General features: G+C 41.5%; 1 long non-coding RNA gene across 1 annotated transcript in view; it reads right to left on the bottom strand.

Annotated features, from left to right (window-relative positions):
- The window catches only part of LOC306660311, a 39,139-nt gene extending 38,075 nt beyond the window's left edge, over positions 1-1,064 (bottom strand). The window contains exon 1 of the long non-coding RNA XR_013763592.1: positions 953-1,064. This is a non-coding gene — a long non-coding RNA (uncharacterized lncRNA). The remainder of the gene's footprint in view (positions 1-952) is intronic.
- Positions 1,065-22,134: the final 21,070 nt, after the last annotated feature.

The following is a 22,134-nucleotide window of genomic DNA, read 5'->3' as shown; positions in this document are numbered from 1 at the left end:
AAGAGCAAAATGTCATTTGTTAATAAATAGATGGAAGCGAAGATCATGCGTAGTGAATTAAGCCAGACTCAGAAAGCAAAGGTTGAATGTTTTCCCTCATATGCAGAAACTAGGGAGATATAAATAATTTCTAAAAGAAGGAAATCCATGAAAATAAAAGGGAGAACAATGAAGTATAAGAAGGGAATCAGGGGTAGGGAGGAGAGATGGGAAAGGGGAGAACTTTGGGATGCAAATGACCAAATTATGTTATGTGAACATATTACTATATTACAAGGAATGCCACTTTTACAGGTATCTATCATGAGCCAATTAAAAAATCAATAATGAAATAAAAGAAAGACCAGTAGACTAGAGGAAGGGGGGCAGGGGAGGGAGGAGAGGAGGGAAAGAGAAAGCACTGGGAATTGAAATGGAGCAAATTATATTACATACACATATGAGCATGTCAAATGCACCCCACTATTAGTATAACTATAATGTACCAATAAAAACATTTTTTCTAATAAAAAAAATTGTATTTACTTAGAAGCTTTCAGAATGTCAACAGAACAGCTGCAACTTTTTTTTTTCTTTTTGCAGTTACAGAGTGGTATTCAGTTAACAGAACAACAATTATTTCGTATAAGCTGCATCAGAGACAACTGAAGATGAAAAACTACTGTCCCCATATATAACTAATTTGTGCTGTGCACCAACAAGAACCTGCTTAATTCCATGCCAATTTACAAGCCCCATACTGTACCAGGCAAGGTTAGTGGCTATTGAAAATACCACCAGACAGGGCTATCTAAAGACACATTCATAGTGTGTTAACTATACAAAAAAAGACACTGCACAGTTTAAAACATCTTACACAGCCTTGCATTTCAATTTTTCTTTGAAAGGAGTGAGTTGTGTACAGGGGAGTTAAATGCTTTATAGACAAGAAAAAAAATGCACTAGAACCAACTTTTTCATCATCATCCTCTTCTTCATCTTCATCTTCCTCTTCCTCCTCATCCTCTTCATCTTCCTCATCTTCCTCCTCCTCCTTCTTTTTATTGCGTTTTCCAGCCCTGACAACTCCCTTTTTTTGCTGCATCAGGTTTGTCTTTAGCTCGGTGGGCAGCGAGATCCTCTTCGTACTTTTCCTTCAGCTCAGCAGCCTTCTTTTCTGAAGGCTGCTTGTCATCTGCAAGCAGTGTGATTCCACATCTCTCCCAGTTTCTTTGCAGCATCACCAATGGACAGGCCAGGACATTCTCCTTTGATCTTTGGGCGATACTCAGGACAGAACAAGAGGCTGACAGAGGCCTCTTGGGTGCATTGGGATTCTTGTTTCCCCTTCAGGAGGGACATAGATTTTCACTTCTCTTTCATAATGAACCTTGTCCACCTTTTCCATGTCTTCAAATTTTCCTTTCTCTCTAGCAGACGTGGTCTTCCACCTTTCTGAGCACTATTCTTGGAAAACTCTGAGAAGGCGACTGAAGCATGTGGGTGCTTCCCCTTGTGCTCCTCCCGGCAAGTTTGCATAAAGAATGCACATGATGACATTTTGCCTCTCGGCTTCTTAGGCGCTCCTTTGCCCCTGTTTAGCTGTTTTTCCTCAGCGAGGCACAGAGTGGCTCGGTGCCGTCCAGCTCTCACTTGCCCCAGTGCTGTCTCTATGGAGCTCAACGCACTGCAACAGCTTTGAGAGCGGGAGCCAGACCGCAGCCTCCCTATAAAAACATTTTTAAAAATTTGATAAAAAGAAAATGAAATAAAGGAATGAGCACTGATGCATGGCACCACATGGCAAATTTTGAAAATACTTATGCAAAGTGAAAGAAGCCAGGCACAAAAAGTCAACCATGTACCTGCAACGTCCAGCATAGGCAATGTGCAAATCCACAGAAACACAGAGTAGCAGAGTGATTGATGGGGATCACCAGCAGGGAAGAGGAATGGGGAGGGGCTATTTTATGAGTAAAGTCTCCTTTTGGGAATTATGAATATGTTCTGAAACTATATAATGGTGATGCTTGACAATCCTGTGAATATACCAAAAAATAGTGGAAGGGAAATGGTACTTATTAGATTTGCGCTTGAATTTTTACCATGTCCGTTTCAAACCAGCTCGTGGCTGGCCTCAGTTTCTCTAGCTTCAACTTTCCTCCAGACCTCTGCTGCTTGCTCTCCCCATCTGCTGCCACTGTGACAAACTGGTCCCACAACGTGAGGCAAATGGGCCAGTCCTCTGGCTCCTCCCACAACTTCAGATAAAGTGCCATCTGTGGGGTCTGACTTCTCTGGAAGCCACTAAGGGATTAAGTGATGCCACCTGAAGGAATAGGAACATAACGCCCCATGAGGTGAGCTTCAGCTATGGCAAGACAGGAGCTAGGAAAGAGCCAACAAATCTCTTCTTCATTCACCCCGGATGGACTGCTCCGGGTAAGGTGCTTCTGCATATCTTACCTAGAGCCACGGACCTGTAGACTGAGTAGCGCCCCACCTTGTGCTTGCCTCCATCCTGCCCCCACCACGGCAGCCTCTGCTCTCTCCCTGGCTGCCTTGGCATCGGACCCTCCCAATTAAGCAGCAGCACTTAAGCTTTTCTCCAAGGCTGTTTCCTAGACTTAAGCAGTGAATGAGCTTGTATTATTTTTTTCAATTAAAAAAAAGCAGAAGCATAGAACTAGTTTTTTTGTTTGTTTGTTTTGTTTGTTTGTTTGTTTAAGAAACCCAATAAACAGAGCAAAAGGGAGAGCACTGGACCCCAGTCAGTGGATTTAGAGCTACTCTACTCCATAAACTTATTTCTGCAGGAACCAAAACTTTAAATGTAAATCCTGGGTGTTTTCCTAACACAGCTCAATGTCTTTACTTATTTTTTTTTTTTTTTTTTTTTTTTTAGTATATCTAATTAAGTCCTTTTGTAAATCTAGAAAGCAGTAAAAACAAAGTTTAAAAACCACATCACATAAAAGGATCTGAATTTGTACTCAATGATTAAAATTCAAAGGGACAGGGCCCCAAACCAAGGACGGATGAGAACACCTGCCTGTGCTGTCCTCATCTGACTTTGTCTGAAATTTAGAGACAGTCAAAATCCCATCATCCTGGAATCTGATCTCCTGGACTGCAGGATCAACGTAAGAGACTCTAAGGCCATGCAGCGGTTTCTGTGTTGACACTGATTCTAAACTTCGCTGGCAGTGAGGATGAAACACCACAGGCCATGGGGTCGTGTCTCTGTAGCTAAATGAACTAAGTGAGAATCCTCATGATGGCATTTGTCAGAAGTCGTAGTAATGGCCACATTCTTCAGGCATTCTTCTCTGTAACTCAGCTTCAAAGTCATCAGCTTCTACTCCTACACAGAGGGAGCCAACAGTAAGAGACGAGGATTATCAGCCAAACACACACACAGCACTTACAGCTCTGGGCACAGAAGGCCATACCTCCAGCTCCAAGTCCAACCGTCTGACTCTATTCAGCAAATTGAGAACCCCCCTCCCACATCCCAGATCCCATCTAGGATATGGAGTGTGACATGTTGTATCCAGGACAGACAAATTCATTTGCACAACTCGTGCTGTACATACATCCCAATGTCACCCTCATGTTCTCTCTATCCCTTAAGGTCCTTCCTTGCAACGTGAGGAGATGGCAGTACACAGTGAGCATTCTCACAGCTGTGCCATGGACCAGCTGTTGTGTCTAGGCACCAGTGAAGCATCCAAAATTCCATACAGGGCTCCAACAGAAACTCTGCAGGCAGGTCCCAGTGTCTGCTCCACCCCAGGCGAAACACGTGCCACTCCTAATAGGAGGTCAAAACTGCTGTTTTGGCAACAAATTGAGAACTTATACACCCAGGCTCACAGCATTATTATTAAAAAATAGGCAGAAGGTAAAAGCTACTCAAGCCTCCATACATGATGGGTACATCAACAAAACATGATATATACAAAATAAAATATCATTTAACTTTAAAAAGGAGTGGAATTCTGACATGGGATACAACTTGGATGAATCTTGAAACATGAATGGGAAATGAAATAAACCAAACACAATAGTACAAGTGCAGAGTCCACTTCACTTACATGGGATATCTAGAACAGGCAGATTTACAGAGGCAAGAGGTAGATTAGTTTACCACATATGGAGGGAGGGAGGAGCAAGAGTTATCGTTTAATAGGTGTGGAGTTTCTGTTTGGGATGAGAAACAAATTCTGGAAACGGATGGCCGGGAGGATAGCACAAGAATGTGAATATACTTAACTGTACTCTTAAATATGTTAAAACAGTATATATTGTGTTGTGTATATAACAGAATTTAAAATATTTTTACCTTTTTTTTTTTAAGGCTAGTACTCATCTCTGCTTTCCTTTGGAGTCACTCACAAATTCAAATAAATCACAAATCTGATCTTGGCAGATCTGTGTTTATTTTCATTTAGGAGAGGAGCCACCCTCAATATTTTGTCATTGATTTAATACCTAATTGGGGGTCAGTCCTTAATTAGCAGGGAGAATAGATAGATAAAGTGATTTTTTTTTTTAATTTTTGCTTTTTGGAATAGAGTATTTGAAAAATTTGGGCACATATTTGGACACAGTGTCTCCTTTATTAAAAGAGCCATTTAAACAGAAAAGTCCGGTATTCAAGTTTTAAAGACTCTAGAATCATCTGAGAATTGGTTAAAAATGAAAACTCCCACGTTGCTCCAGATTTACACCTTAGCAGTCACGTAACAGACTACTCACTTGACCCCGCACCCATGGAAGCATGTAAAGGATTCAAGAGGACACGGACAGGTCTATTAAGAAAATAAGGGCTGGGAGTGCAGCTCTCTAGAGGCATAGGGCTTCCATCCTCAAAACCTGCCCCTGCCTGCCAACAATGAATATACCAGAGACCTTTCCAGAGGGCCCCACCGGGTCAAAATTTGTCATGATGACTGAAAGATATTATTTGGCTTTTCTACCATTCTCAAGTAGACAGTAGAGTTTGCAAACAAAATCAGTCATGTATTTGAATAAATGAGTGGATTACCCAGTCACACAGCTACATGTCCTTAGAGAGATCCACTGTAGTTTGGTTTTCTACTGTAAATATTTATAAGTTGCCTGACAAATCTCTGGGGCCAAACTAATTTATTTATGAATTCAAACCAAAATTAAAAATTCTGTGAACAGAGGCATTCACCTTAAAAAGTCAGCTATACCTTTAATGTGCACACATTAATTTTCTGTTTGTACTAAATTTTTGGACCTGATTTTTTTTGAGGGGTATGGATGCAAATCTCAGGAATGGTCAGTGCCTGAAAGCATTTAAGTAAGCAGAAATCATATGGGAAAAATCAAGTAATAATAATTTACATTGTGTTATGTTCACCCAGAACTCTTTATTTCACTTAACCCTGACAATCTGTGGCACCAATGCAAGGAACAAGTTCATAAAATGAAGACCTTGCTACTGCTATGTCTGTGGTTTTTTTTAATTTTATAAGTGAGAAAAGAACTGAGATTCTGTGTTTAGTCGCTTATGTCACTATAACAAAAATACCCGACAAGAAAACTTGGAAGAAATTTTTTATTTGACTCACGGTTTCATGGTTAGCTTCGGTCCATGGTCAGCCAACTCCATTACTCTGGGCCCAAGGTGAGGCAGAACATCACATCAGAAGGCATGGCAGAGGAATGCCTCTCTGTTCCTGGAGGCCAGGAAGCAAACAGAGAGAAAAGGGAAGGGGCTGCAGGGAAGATGAACTCTTCCAGGGTCAGCCGCTAGTGACCCTCCTCCTCCATCCATGGCCTCACCCAGGACAGAAGTCCTTCAAATTATTAATCAACCTACTGAATTAATCCACAGATTAGATCACAGCTCTCATAATCTAATCATTACACCTCTGAACATTCTTGCATTATCAGTTTTAGAGGACACCCTCATAACCGAATCATTATCAGTTTTAGAAGAACACTTCATATGCGAATCATAACAGATGCAGAGGTTAATAGCCTGCCTAACAATTATAATGTGACCATGACAAACTGCCTGGGCCTCTCATGGTCCCTGTTCATGCACCAATTGCTGCCCACCCTCTCATCTCTCTCAGCCAGGCCATTAATTAAGGGAGATACTGAAAGCACAGGAGCAATGGGGGATGAAGAAAAGACAAACAGACACATAGGGAAAAAAAGATGGGGCCAGGTGGGTAGCCAAGCCCTGTGAGCCCTGACTGACTCTAAGCTAGCTCAGCAAGTTTATTATATAGGTTTCACCATCAAAAGGTTCATTGTGGGAAAGTTCAGCAAAGGCAGGCAATCTGAAAGATGCAGGACTGGTGAGACATTAGGGTCACCTCATTTTGCTCAGAATTCACTGTCCCTGGGAAAAGATGCTGAACTCCAGGCCTGGACTGATAAAGCTGGGCGCCTTCATCGTAGCCACCCCTGGCCGGCATTACCTTAGCATGGTAACTGGGGCCTCCTGACCTGCACCTTCTCACAGGCAGCTCCCAGCAGAAACACCCCCGCCACCAGGAGTCAGGCCATGATTTAGAATCACCACTCTCCACAACAAACTAGTTAATGACATCAATGTCTGAGCTTATTCTACTAAATTACAACCACTTCATCAAACAGTTGTTTAAGATGTGGAAGTGTCTAACCTTACAGGGTACAAAACATCCTTTCTCATACATTAGTTAAGATACAACTGCTATAACGCATACCAAAATAACAGAAACTTAAGCAAAATAGGGTGTATTTCTCCCGTGTGTAATGGTTGATATGTGAGCAGACTGTTTTAATATATTTTTATTTTAATTGACATAATAATGGTACATATTTTAGGTGTATAGTGTGAAATTTCAATACAGTATACAATTTAATGATCAGATCAGGAAAATTGCATCACCTAAAACACTTATGTCTTTGTGTTAAGAACATTAACAATCCTCTCTACGAGTTATTTTGCAACATACAGTTAATTGCCTTGTGACCCCTCATTATCACCATAGAACATTAGAAGTTATTTCTCTTTCCATAATATGTTCGGTGATGCTGGAAACACAGGCTTTGATTTTGTTGTTCTGCCATTTTCAGTATGCATCTCGGTTTCGTAGTATTATATATGGCTGGCTATTGCTCCTGCCATCATGCCAACATTCCAACCTACAGAAAGAAAAGGAGGCAGCTGAGTAAAAAATCACATTGTTAAGGGCACACAACCACAAGTTGTGCATATTACTTCTGCTCACATAACAGACTTGGTCTTACAACCACCTATAGATTTGATAGAGCTTGGCAGTCATAGGCCCAGCTAAAGATGGGGGTTTTCTGACTAAAGAAGAAGGGAGGTTGTTATGAGTGACAACGTGCAGTCTCTGCTACACTCACCTCTTACATCAGAACAAGTCAGTCACAGTCCCTGGTTCCCACCTCCAGTGGACCAGGTCACTCTGGTGAGCACCGCCCCCCCCCCCCCCGCCCCGTGCCCGTGGTCCTCTCCATGTCGTGCATCTATGCTGTGCCATCTGTCTCTGAGAAACAAAATTGTGGTGTTAGGAAAGCAACCTGACCTGAACGCTGATCAGAGTTGTGCATGGAGAAAAAGGAGACATTCCCTCCATCGGCCCTGTTTGTTCAATGTACATTAATCACAATAAGCCGGAGAACGAGGACACTAGGTGACCTGCAGCAACTAGAATGCACGTGTCAAGGTAGCCCTGGCCACAAGAGCACCAACAAAAAACAGCATTTAGCAGCAGGATTACATCCTCTTCATTTTTCTAGCCTAGTAGCCAGGGTAGCACAAAATAAAAATCAACATTGTTAGCACTTTACATTGTACAGCGTGTTCATAAATGTGATCTAACCCCCAAACATGAATGTTACCCAAACCCCAGAACATAGCTATCATTATTGTCACCATTTTACAGTTGGTGAATCTGCAGGTAGTGGGCTGAGTGAACCACTGTCCCAAAAGACACAGTCAGGAAAGTCAGTCCTGCTCGCCCAGGTGGAAAGTAGAATGTGAAGAATTTTCTGTGGAGGGCAACTCCTCTTTCCTCCTGAAACTAACAGGGCTTAGCTTAACTTTCAGAATCTGACACTAATCACATGTACGTGAACTATTTACGATTCATTCCTGAATCCAATGCCCATAATACTGTGCATATCACTAGATATGTATTGGATCCGCTGACAACACCCAGTCCTGTCCCTGTGCACACAGTGCCCTTTCCTGGGGCTCTCTGCTCACCTGACGCTGGTGACTACAGCACCAGTGTGGACTATGGTGTAGAGACGGATTTAAAGCAAGATGGCAGCAGCCACTCCAGATTAATTTCCTTCCACTTCTTTCTGACTGCCCACCAGAGCCACCTTGCAGTTCTGACAATGGTGGCAATGGCAGGAAGTGAGAATAGATGCAATGATGGAGTAAATAGCACTGAACTTGGAGTCCGTGTCTATGGTCTAGTCCCAGCTCCCACAGTGACTGCCTGAGTGGCCATGGGAAAGGAACTCGATTTCTTTGACTTCAATTTTCTCATCTATAAATAGGGATGACGGCAGCTCCAGGAGAATTCAATGAGAAAATGATACCTGCTGAGATCCTCCAAAGCGGCCAGCCCAGAGCACACTCCAATAAACATGCCATGGGAGTCTATAGCTGAAGACATTTATATTCCAACCCTTTGTTTCATAAGTGGCAGAACTGGGGTCTGAGAAGTAGAATATTATCCCAAATGTGTTCCTGCTGGCCAGCACAGAACCAAGAATGAATCCTAGCTCTTTTCTCTTGGTCTAGTGCAGTCCAGTGGGGCCATGCTCTCTGATGCATGGACGGAGAAGCTTTGGAAATCATATGAGTATGGAGGGTTCAGAGGGGCTTGGACAGCTTGCAAAGCTCAAGAAGGATATATGCATGGGCACATGTGCAAGCATATGTGTGAGCACACATACATGCACACATACATACACACACGCACACAAACACACACGTGCACACATAAACACACATACACACACACACACACACACACACATACACACACCACACACACTACTACATAGCAGAGCATGGATTGGGGCTCTACTGCATAATCCAGTAGATAAAGTCAGTCCTAGAATTTAAGCCAGATTAGCTGTGCCTCAGAACCTTCTATCATCTTCTGGAATGTTCTCTCTGCCCGATGCCCAATACATCAACTTCCTTAAAGCTTTTCGGCTTCTATCAATCTCACTACCATCAAACTTCACCTTTTTCTCATTACCACTGCTTCTTGGGCCTGACCCAGCAATTCAAGTGGGATTTGGCTCATTATGTTAAGGCAATAGATTAACCAGAATAAATGAAAATCCTCAGTAGTCTAAATATCATAAGTGAGCAAAAGGTCAATGGGAAGCTAGCCATGGAAATGTCCAGGGGAACAAAAAAGACTAACTCACTACTGTTCCCCTGACACCCAGAAAGGAACATTGAGGGAACAGGATAGAACCTGGATCTAAAGACTGCTGCTGTACTATGGAACCAACCTAGGTGTCCTTCAACAGATGTGTGGATAAAGAAAATGTGGTGTATATATATATATATATATATATATATATATGTTTGTGTGTGTGTACACACACAGAATATTATTCAGCATTGAAGAAGAATGAAATTATGGCATTTGCTGGCAAAGGGATGGAACTAGAGACTATCGTGCCAAGTGAAATAAGCCAATCCCCCAAACCAAAGATAGAGTGTTCTCTCTGATATGTGGATGCTAATTCAAAATGGGACAGGGTGGGGGTGGGCTTGGGAACAATAGAGGTACTTTGGATTAGACAGAGGGAAGTAAAGGGAGTGGGAATCGGGATGGGAAGGATAGGGGAATGAATCAGACATTATTACTGGATGTATATATATGACTGCATGACCAGTCATATATATACATCATATACAACCAGATTCTACATCATTCTGATTCTACATCATATACAACCAGAATAAGAAGTTATACTCCATGTATCAAAATGCATTCTACTGCCATGTATAACTAATTAGAACAAATTTAAAATTTTTAAGAAGAGTACTGCTGTATCTTTTTCCTTAAAGCTCTTGGCAGTTCTGAGCTGTTATGGAGGCAGACTGATTCCCATTCTTGATAACAAGCCCTTGAGGAATGACTTTAGATACGCTGGCTTGTTAACAAGCAGGATGTGGGATTCTTGGGAAGGAACTGTAATTCAAGGAAGCCAGAAGGGAAAAGATCCTGGAAGACAGAAGGGAATAGAAAATGTCCAAAAGCTAAAAAGTAGGAAAGGAGATACGGAGGTAAAGGAGACTGTGCTCATCTGAGACAGGAATGGGCTTCTCTGGTCCAGGAGATGCATTGTTCACTCAGCACTGACTAACTACAAGCCCTGTGCTTGGCACCATGGAAACCACCAGAAGAGAGACACTGGTCCTGCCTGCAAGGAGATCATGCCCCGATGGGAGAGAGAGATTCCAATCAAACAACCACACTGTAGATCAAAGTTTCAGGTGGGCAAGTTCGGGGAAGGAGAGGCTGTGACTGAGCACTTGCTGTTGGTGCCCACCCTGACCTCCTGGATGGTTGTGTTTGGTGTATTTCCCTGCTGCCCTCAGTCTCTACCCAATGAGTGGACTTATGACCTTTCAGTGGCTACCCAGAGACATCTCCTGCAGGAAGTGCTTGGCCTTCACCCACCCTGGCAGCCAACCTGACTGGGGCAGGGATAAGAGCACCAACATTTTCCTCAAGACACAGACGCTGCAAATTGGCCTGCCCTCCAGGGTTCCCTCCCAGACGAGCTGAAGCCACACGCTAAGAGACTAGAACCTTCTCGTGTAGCTCCCCACCCCCCACCCACCATCTTGTTTCCTTCACCCCAGTTTTCCTGAGGGTGCTTCCTCAGTAAATCATTAGCACACACATCCCCTCCCCCAATCAGGCTCTGTCTTTAGAGAATGTAATCTAAGACAATGATATTCTGAAAGTATATAATTGGGAGATTTGACCATGTCAAGGGTCTAGGGAAGGCTTTCTGGAGGACATGATTAAGTTGAAGTGAAAAATTAATAAAAATGGGTTGAAAAGGAAAGAGATAGTATTCTGGGCAGAGGAAATAGCATGAACAAAGGTCCTGTGGCAGTACTTTTGTGATTGTCCCAAGGAAAGTCAGTGAATCATGAGTCCACAGAGTAAGGGGAGTCTGGTGTGAGATGTGATGATAAGATGAGCTCAGAACACAATTGGCCCAATTGTCTAGCTCTAGCAGAGCCAGAAATAGAAGTTACAGGGAGATGTTTTGATTTAATAATCTGGCCATGATAGCCAGCTCAAAGGCATAGTTGCCTTTGAGAAGCAGTGAGTTCCTGTGAATGAGAACGCAACTAGAGAGAGTTGGTTCCTGTCAGGGAACTTATGTGTAGCATGGGGTTGGTGTTAGAATACAAGATCCTTAACCTTTCTGAGTTTAAAGTTCAATGTTTAGCCTATTAAATAAGGCTGCAGTAAAAAAAAAGTTACTCCCCCACTGGACAATGGACAAAGTCAGCCCTGGGCAAAATTGAGGGTAAAAACAGTTTTTTCTATACTGCCTATGTCCCCTTCTCCCCAAGACCTCCAGGACCCTTGAACTGACCATCTTTTCAGTGTCTGTCTCACCCTGAGATAACTGGGCCTCACAGCCCATAGGTGTCTGGTGTCACCCAGTTGTCAAGTGTAGCCATAAGACCTTCAGGTTTGGGAATTAAAATGCCTGATCGCAAACCTTGACTCCAGATTCCCTGCTTAGTGGCCTCAAGTTAATTCTTTGTCTTCTCTTACTTTGTTTTTCTCATCTGTAAAATGATAAGAACAGTACCTATTCTGCTGGATTTTGTTAACAGTAAATGAAATAATAAAAATCACTTGGTATGATGCCTATACATCCTCATTAAAAATTAGTTAACTGTCACTGAAGTTACAGAAGTAATTGCTAATAGGACACAATGCTGCTCTTTCTAGAAGAGCATTATAATTGAGAGCATGAACTTAAAGCCAGTCTGCTGGACTCCGATCTTGCCTCTCCCACTTTCTGGTGTGTGACCTGCTTTGGACATGTTTCTCAGGGCCCTGCATTTCCATTTCCCTATGAGTAAACTGGGAATAATGAAAATACCTCATTAGGTTGTTGTGAGAATTAAATGACATAGTCATAAAACATTTAAACTGGAGCCTATCTTTGAGGATTTCAGTAGAGGCTATCTATTCTTAGTACTTGCAGAATTATTCATATTTCAAATGATCATTCATTGACAGTCTGAAGAAATGAGCCTATCATAGTTAAAGGGCAGAGAGGCATGCTGGCCTCTGGGAAGTTCTTTCCTGTTGGGAGGCCTTAGGCGCCTCTGAAATAGAACCCTAACTCTTTCGGGCTACTCACAGCCAAGACCACATCAGAGGTTCTGCCTCTGAACCTCTGTTGAGGCTCCTAGGCCTGTAGTATAGACAGGAGAACAGGCGTCTTGTCCTTCACGTAGTCATTGGCAGGGGACTGTACAGAGTCACAAACCATCTCTCATTCATCTTGTGTTCTCAGGACTTGACAGTGGACCCCACACATACCCATTCTTCAATAAGTCTTCTCCAATGGAGTGGTGTGTCCACAGACTGTCTCCATCCCTGACTCTGGTCTCTTGACCAGGTTCTCTCCATAGCCATTAAGCCAGGCAGCTTGTGGGGCTCAAGGTTTAGAACATTCTTCAGGGACTTCTTAGATTTATACATCACAGCAGTGACATCTTCCTCTGAGATTGACAGTGATCTCAGAAGAGTATTCCAGGCTCTAAACTCGCCCAGCATAGAGCTGAGAGAGCCTGCAAGTCAGACATATCCCCGGGCTTCACAGCGCCATCCCATGAAACTCCACTTCGACTTTTCCATGTTTCAAAAGAGTTTCTTAGACCAACTTCTCTTAGAGTCTTCTGGTATGTTCTGAGCACTCTGGGGTATTTAAGGACTCTGCATTATTTCTTCACAAGGCTAACAATTTTTGATATGGCCTCTCCTGATTCAAAATAGTACAGGCAGACATGCGGCACTTGTCTCTCTATTTTGAGAGGGGATAAGCTGTAGAAATTCTGGTTGTAGTATCCTAAAGATACTGCCTTGCGTTTGATGCTTTCATGTACTCCAAGTTAATCCCTGCTAATGTTTACAAGAATATTTCTTCCATCAGACAGAAAAGAAAACCAAAGCCCAAGCTCAAGGTGGCTGAGGGACTCGTGCAAGAAGCCATGCTGCTCAGTGGCAGAGCTGATCCAAATTTGAGAAGAAAAATTGAGTTAGTTTAAAAAAAAAAAAAAGGATAAAACCTAAAGCAAGTCTCGAATCAGTCCACATGCAATATGTAATAGGGAAACAAGGGTGCGGTGAACCAAGTTGAATATTTCAACAGCTTGGATGCGCTAAATGAAGAGCCAGGTCATTGCCAACTTGCTCCAGTCGAACGAGCACTGAACCTGCCCTTCATTCAGTCAACCATTATTCACGGAGGGTCACACACTGCCAAAGGCTCAGGAATCAGGGGTGAATACCTTTCCTGGCATTCCAGCCTGTAGGACTGCACAGGAAACTGGGAAATCAATGGATTAGAGAGGGGTGTGGTAAATCTTATAATAGGAGTGGGTTAGGGGAGGTCCCAAGGTAGGCACTTGCCCAGCTTAAAATGGTAAATGAAGCTTCAAAGAGAAGGCGATATCAGAACCAAGTGCCACAAGACTTAAGTGGAGATTTCTAATGGATGAGAGAAGAGGATGACCAGATAATGGGGGAAACAGGCAAAGGCAGGTCCTGTAATCGTACAGCACATTGGAGGAACTGCCAGTGTAGCTGGGAATGGGACCAATTCATGAAAAGTTATGTATCTGTCGTGCTAAAGAATTTGAACTGATCCTGAAGATGACAGATAAAAATTGAATAATTTTATTTTTAAATGAAAATGACCTGATCACATTTCCACTTTAGAAATTCACTCTGGAAAATTATTTATAAGACAGAACACACTAAATGGGGAAAGGAGTTTAAAATATTGGTAGTCAAGTCAAGAAAGATCAGAGTTTGAATTAAGGGAGAAGAAAGTAGAGGGAAAATATTTGAAGTGTATTCAGAAATTAGAAATTATTGTGGTGAAATATGAGACATAGGAAAGAGAATGGTAACAATGGACTCGTAGATTTCCAAGGAGCAACTGGGAAGATGGACCATTCTCTAAGATGGAGAGAGTTGGAGTAGGACAGAAGGAGATGAGTCACGTTGGAGATGCCAGGGGACATGTGAATGAGATGTCAGTAAGTAGTGGGGACACAAGTTGGAAGCCCAGGAGAAGGAACCGGTATAAGGCTGTGAGTTACGAAATCACTGATAGGTGGTAACTGGAGTCACAGGTGTGCGTGAGACCACCCAGTTCCACACATTAGCAGTAAAAAGAGGGCAAAACTCAGGACAGATTTGAGGAACAGCAATAGCTCAGGGTGGGGGTGGAGGGAAGGATAAAAAAAAGCATACAAAAGACGCGTAGGAGTGACTAGAGAGAGGAGGAAAATAGAGAAGAGATTGAAATCACAGGAGCAAAAGAGAAGAGAAGAAAGCCACCCAACCAATCTTCACTGAGCTCTATTTTGTACTCAGCCCTATTCCAGGAGTTTTACATATGTTCTCTCATTTAAGGCCCCTAGGGAAATCCCATGAGTAACGTATTAGTATTCTGATTTAACTAATATGGAAATTGTGGCCCAGAAAGTTAAAATAACTTGTCCAGCATCACATAGCTACTGAGTGGTGAAATGGGATTCAAAGCCAAAACTTTCTGACACCAAAGACCATAATTCTCTTTCCTTACATAAATTGCTTCAGAAAAGTCAAGTTAAATAGGAACTGAAAAGAACTAAATGAATGTGAGAAGTCAAGGTCCTGCCCGGGGCAAAGCTTCCTTGCCATGAATTACAAAATGAATAGAAAGTGAACCGGCAGCGGCAATGAACATAGAGTACTTTTTAATGTTGTTATTAGGACATTATAGTTATCCATAACACTGGGGTACATTTTGACATAATCGATTATACAGGCATGGAATACAATTAGCTCCACTTCAGTCCCCAGTACTTCCCTCCTCCCTCCCTTGTCCCACTTCCTCCTCTCTACTGGTCTTCCTTCTATTTATTTATAGTTTTAAAATTAGTGCTTTTTAGTTATACATAAAAGTGAAATTCACTGTGGTATATTCAGGTACGTACACAACATATTGTGGTCAATTTCATTCCACCATTTCTCCCTTTCCTGTCCCTCCTTCCTCCCCTTCTATTCCTTTCCTCTACTCCACTGTTTTCCCTTCCATATTCATGGGATTCCCACGAACCTTATTTTTTTTTTCTTTATTCTAGTCTAGCTTCTACATATGTGAGAAAGCATACCAAGGAGTGGGATAGCTGGGTCATATGGGGTTTCATTGTTAGTATTTTGAGGAATCTCCATAATGCTTTCCAAAGTGGTTGAACTAATTTGCTGTCCCACCAACAATGTATGAATGTACCTTTCCCCCTACATCCTCAGCAGCATTTACTATTACTTGTATTCTTAATGATTGCCGTTCTAACTGGAGTGGGATGAAATCTCAATGTAGCTTCGATTTGCATTTCCCCGATTGCTAGGAAAGTCATGTATTTGTTGGCCGCTAGTATTTTTTCTTTAAGAAGGGTCTGTTGAGTTCTTTTGCCCATTTATTGATTGGGTTTGGGTATTTTCGATTTTCATGTTAAGGTTTTTGAGTTCTTTATATATTCTGGATATTAATCCCCTGTCAGAGGAATAGATGGCAAAAATATTCCAGTCTGCAGACACTCTCTTCAGGTCCTAATTGGTTTTTTTGCTGTACAGAAGCTTTTTAATTTGATGCTAGTCCACGTATTAATTCTTAGTTTTATTTCTTAAGCTTTAGGGGTCTTGTTAAGGAATTTGGTGCCTGGGTCAATATGTTGGAGTGTTGACCCTATGTTTTCTTCTATTAGTTGCAAAGTGTCCGGTCTAATCCCTAGGTCTTTGATCCGCTTTGAGTTAACTTTTGTGCAGAATGGAGATAGGGATGTAACTTCATTCTTCTACTTATGGATATCTAGGGTCCTAATATCTGCTTCAATGACCCCTAAGTTAGGTCCCCAGTGACCTCACTTCCTTCCACTAGGCCCCACCTCCTGCAGGTCCCACTACCACCTACATTCATCATAACCACCGCGTGTAGAATCACCCTGAGTGTTCCAACTTGGAAGCTGGAATCTCTACCCACCTCCACCTCCCAGACTGAGGGAACCGCAAGCAGACGTACTGAGACAACAGCCAAAAGCCGAAAGGAATTCTTCAATAGCCAGAACCTTGAACAGCCCCAGAGACAAGATATGTCCCAAAGCAGGCTCAAAGACTTAAAAGCTGATCCTCTGATCAGAAACAAAGGCTCACTGCTTATATGAGCTCTGCCCAGTCCCATGTGCTCCTAATACAGGGAGTTAGGTATAGGCACGGACACTGCAGAACAGGGATTTCAAAGGGCATTCTGCATTGGGACCGGGCAGCTGACCACATTTGTCCTTCACCACATCCCAGGAAAATTCAATGTGAAGAAAATTACAGTCCCAAGGATAGCCAGCCTTTGTTCAGGAGGCATGTTAGGCCTAGAAAAAAGTTGGAAAGTCATTCTTCCAGCAGAGGACCAATTATGATTTTGCTATCATCCTTGATAGTCTTTCTTCTAGGTCTTTGGGTGGTTTGGAATAGCAATTAAGATCATTAACAGTGGATGCAACCTCCCTTCTATCTTACAGGAATAAAAGAGACCCAGTTTTAAAGGAAGCATCTCCTGCTGGGGTACTCTCATAGTGACAGCTCATGAGAGGGCTCTGCACGCACTGAGAAGCTCCAGCTGTGAAGGTCCTTTACCCTGTGTGACCCTGGTATTAGCAGATTTTAACATGCACCTCTTTCCCTCCTTAGCTATGTCCTGAACTGAGCACCTGATTTTTTTCTTCCACCCAAATGAAAAGGCTGTACCCAAACCAGAAGAAATTAGTTCAGAGATTTTGTTTCTTTGCTAAGTTTGCTACCACTGTACATTTGTCTAACTATTTTGCAGTTCTGGGGAATATCCTCAAAGCACAGGCCCATGTTAGCAAACATGCTCTGTAGCATAATTTATATAATCAGCTACCTTGTCCCATGCAAAAGCTTCAAGTGATTTCTGTTGTAAATAGAAATGTTAACAGTTGTATATGATAAAAATTATATTTTCTTCATTCTGCTAGGTTTGAATTAATTCTATCTTACCCAAATGACTTTTAAAATGTGCTCCCATGGCCCCCTATATTCCTCTAGCAGAGCATGTACAACCTTTTTTTACATTGGTCTGTGTACTTGTTTGTATGTCTTATTAAAATGTTTGGGGGCTGAGATGTAGCTCAGTGGTAGAACACTTGCTTAGCATGCACAGGGCCCTGAGTTAGAACCTCAGCACTGCAGAGTAGAAGAGAAAAGAAAAAAGAAAAAATTGTTCAGACATCGTAAAGTACATAATATGGATGAGGGAGTGGATGGATGGATAGATGAACAGATGGATACTTCACCTCAAGGATATCATGATATTAACTAATATGGCTTTGCCCAACCTCTTAATAACTAGTGAAGTCCTCTGTTTGGTGGGAGAAATTTTTTTTTTTTTTTTTTTGGGTGCTGGGGATCGAACCCAGGGCCTTGTGCTTATAAGGCAAGCACTCTACCGACTGAGCTATCTCCCCAGGCCCTGGTGGGAGAAATTTCAAAAGAGGACATAGCTAGCTCAGACAACTGTCTGCCAACCTTCCTAGGAAGGAAGAATTGAAGGAGCAGAAAGTCCTAAGATGGTTCTTCTTTTTAATTTTTTTATTTGTTCTTTTTAGATATATATGATAGTAGAGTGACTTTGACAAATTATACATACATGGAGTATAATTTATTCTAATTGGGATCCCATTCTTGTGGTTGCACATGATGTGGAATTACACTGGACTTTTATTCATATATGTACATAGCAATGTCCAGTTCATTATACTGCCTTTCCTATTCTCCTCCCCAACTCCCTTCCCTTATTTCCCCTTTGTCTAATCCAATGAACTTCTATTCTTCCCCTCCCTACCTTCCCTTGTTGTGGGTTAGCATCCACGTAGTAGAGAGAACATTCTATCTTTGGTTTTGGGGGACTGACTTATTTCACTTAGCATGATATTCTCCAACTCCATCCATTTACCAGCAGATATCATGATTTCATTCTTCTTTATGGCTGAGTAATATTCCATTGTATATACATACCACATTTTCTTTATCCATTCACTTGTTGAGAGGTACCTAGATTGTTTCCGTAGCTTGGCTATTGTGAATTGAGCTGCTATAAACATTGTTGTGCCTGCATCACTGTAGTGTGCTGATTTTAAGTCCTTTGGGTATATGCCGAGGAGTGGGATAACTGGGTCAAATGGTGGTACCATTCTGTTTTCTGAGGAATCTCCATACTGCTTTCCAGAATAGTTGCACCAGTTTGCAGTCCCACCAGCAGTGTATGAGTGTACCTTTTCCACATCCTTGCCAACATTTATTGATGCTTGTATTCTTGTTAATTGCCATTCTAACTGGAGTGAGATGGAATCCCAGTGTGTTTTAATTTGCTCTTCTCTAATTGCTATAGACATTGAACACGTTCTCATATATTTTTGAACATTCATATCTCTTTCTCAGAAATATTAAATTTAATTTGCTTTATAACTGTACACATATTTGAAACCTTTAACTTTATGAATACAACTGACTTCAGTGTGTAATGTATTTGAAAACTTCTTTTCATTTAATGCAGGTTTATTTGGTTTTAGTTACAAAGTACAAGAAATAAAATATATTTTTAAAAAAAAGTCTTAAGATGTTCTCAGCTTTCCAACTATGGGGGAATGGACTCTGAGCCAAACATCAGAAAAGTCAGAAAGCAGATGAGAAACACTGAACAAGAAAATAGAGACAATATTTTATAAAAATCAATGTGGTATCATTTATCACACAAACACATATACACTCACATTTTTCTCCTTGCATCTTGTTCATCATTGCAAAGGCAACAACATGTGCAAGATCAAAGCATATAGAAATAGAAAACTGAACTAGGACATCTTCAGGTTTCCACAGGTAGCCAGGGCTGTCTTTCAATGGTGTCCATTACCTATTTGATGGGAGGCTGTAGTACCAGAGCTTTAAGAGAAGTTAGTCTCATTCTACATGTTCATTCCCCCTCATTCTTTAAATAAGAAGGCCAGCTCCATGAGGGCAGGACTCAGCGTGCGACTCATACTCCTAGTGGGACCAGCTTGTGGCCGGAGCTCAAAGGACATTTGAGGCATTCATGCACATGCATTACCTGAACACCCGTGGAGAATACACTCTGTCCTTAGTGGATCCAGCAGTGGAAGGCTGGGTAATGGCTGCTTCCCTGGAACTCCAAGGACAGGGAGATTGACCCCTTCTCCCCATTTGTACAAAGCCAGAGACCCCTGCTCCAGACTCCATCCTCTCTTCCCAACTTTGCACACCCCACCTCCCTGCAGCTCCAGAAATATCACCTGCATCTACTCCAACCACACCCCCAGCAGGGTTAATCCCATCCCTGTCTTCCTGCCCCCTCTGGTGGGTACTTATCTCCATGGAAGCACTTCTCACACTAAATGTGCTCATTTATTTGCTTCTTTCTCTTCTTCCACTAGAAGATAGATTTCTTGAGACAGAGAGCACAACTTTTTAAATGTCTGTTGTCTTTGCATTTCTATCCCAAGCCCTAGGTCATCAGAGATGTTTGAATCAGTGGACAACAATTGAACACAGGACTGGGATCACTGAACTGAAAGGGATTTAATTAGAATGTGTGGCTTGTGGGAATTTGAGGAATGGGGTAAGGGAGATTCTCTGGGTCCCTCTTACATCCTGGGAAGGCAGCTGCTTTGTTGGCTATGCCTGGACGAGCCATAAAAATGTCAATTCTCCTTTCTCTTCCTCTCTTCATTCCCTCTTAATTAGGCCTTAAATTAAGCACTGGATTTATGCTTCACCCAAATCCATGGGCTTAAGAAATTTTCTCCATGTAGAGATTCCATTTCATTGTTTACTTTTCTGCCCTGGACTTTATTCTTTCCTCACCTAATCTGCAGCTTTTTAAATATTGACACAAAATAGTTATCCATGTTTACAGGGTATACTGTGATGTGTTAGTACATATAAATGATGTACTGAAACACATCAGTGATGATGTTTGAGGAATTAGCATATCAATTGCCTCAAACATTTAGGATTTTTTATGGTAAAAACATTCAAAATCCTCTCTTGTAGCTATTTTGAAAGACACACCATATTATTGTTAACTATAGTCACCCGACCATAGTCCTGTTTCAAAGACAGCCACTAACTGTATACACCTTTGAGTTTAAGATCATCTGTTATAAAGTTATGTGGGGCAACACAGAGTTTCCTTTTCTAAACTCTTGGAATCATCCAAGTAGCAGATAGAAACTCCTGCTATGTGGAAAATTCTGCATTCTCTGTTCACCTAAAGCTAGATGGATTCCATATCTCTCATGCAGTTGTGAATTTTCTCTTTTGTCTTCTACATTTCTTTTTCCCCAGGAGAAACAGTCACTCACTCTTTTAGCTACCTCTTAAGAGTCATGCTGGAAACTGAGATGAATCATCAGGTTTCCAGAGCAGCTATAGGGAAACCTGAGCTGGGCAGCTGAGCACTTGTATGTAGAGGACATGCAACACCCATCTAACCCAGACAGAGCTCATTTATTTTCCATAGCATTTTAAAATTGGGCCTGGTACCACTATTCATCCTAATTATAGTTTAACATGCAATATAATATTTACTCCACACTCCAATAGGAATGCTTCTTGAAATGTTAGTGGATTATTTACTATGGTAAACTAATTAGTTACATAAATGCTTCCATGTTCAGAGTGGATAAGGAGTAGACTGTTAATGCTTCTTGGATTAACCACGTGTTATTGCCGTTTGAAGTTCTTTTACATTTAAGATCGTTATCACAAGATTGCACAAACTTTGCATGCACAGTACATCTGTTACTTAAGTGATGTGAAGTATTTTCATTTTAACTCACATGGTAAAATAAAACAGCAGTATGTGACTACTATACACCTGAGTCGAGTCATTGAAATCTGAACATTTAAAAAAAACCAATATCCCATGCTAATGTTCTTGATTGCTGGTTTTAATTCATACTATTTTTATGACAATTAGATCGAATATGAAAAATGGTTATAAATGAAAGAAACATTGAAGGTCAATGATCTCTAAAGAAATTCTACAGTAGTTGAAGGCAGTTTTCTTCTTGAATTTCTCTGAAATTCATATCAATGATGACATTTAGTAGCAAATGATATCTCTATTTGTAGAATTGCCATGTTTGGGCATGTTTTGTCTTGGGAGGTGGGAGGACATATTTCCCCAAGTTCTGATCGCAAGTAGACAATAAATATGAAAAATTTTAATGGAATTTAAAATATAATAAAAGATAAATCTTTTCAAAAGAGAAAAACAGCAATGTGTGGTTTTTAGTTCTTCTCACCACTGTGCCTTACTTTTCCATATAAAGATTATAAGTGGAAGATGCATTCCTGATCAAGGAGTGACACAAAATTAAATCTCACATGTGAACAATACTCCGTCACAGATCAGAGTTAGTCATAATCAACTGTGGTATTTATTTTAAAAGCATACTAATGATGATGCGCCAATTTTTAAAATGTAAAAAAAGAAATTATACTAATGACTAGAGTTTTCTCAGTACCAGACGTGACTCTATGACATGTTCATATGACTTGTCATGTGATCCTCACCTCAACCCTAGGAGGTAAGCACTGTTATTCTACCCATTTGAAAGATGAAGAAATCAATGCACAGAAAGATCAGATAGCACCTCAGGTGATGAAGCTGGAATATAATCAAGGACAGGTTCCCCAACTCTACTTCCTAGAGATACCCAGACACTTTGGACTCGGGGTTCCAGGAGATCAAAACTAGTTTTTG

Source organism: Sciurus vulgaris, assembly GCF_902686455.1.
Source record: "Sciurus vulgaris genome assembly, chromosome: 1".
Lineage (NCBI taxonomy): Eukaryota > Metazoa > Chordata > Mammalia > Rodentia > Sciuridae > Sciurus > Sciurus vulgaris.
The sequence above is the reverse complement of the archived record's forward strand: the minus strand, read 5'-3'. Positions and strand labels throughout refer to the sequence as shown.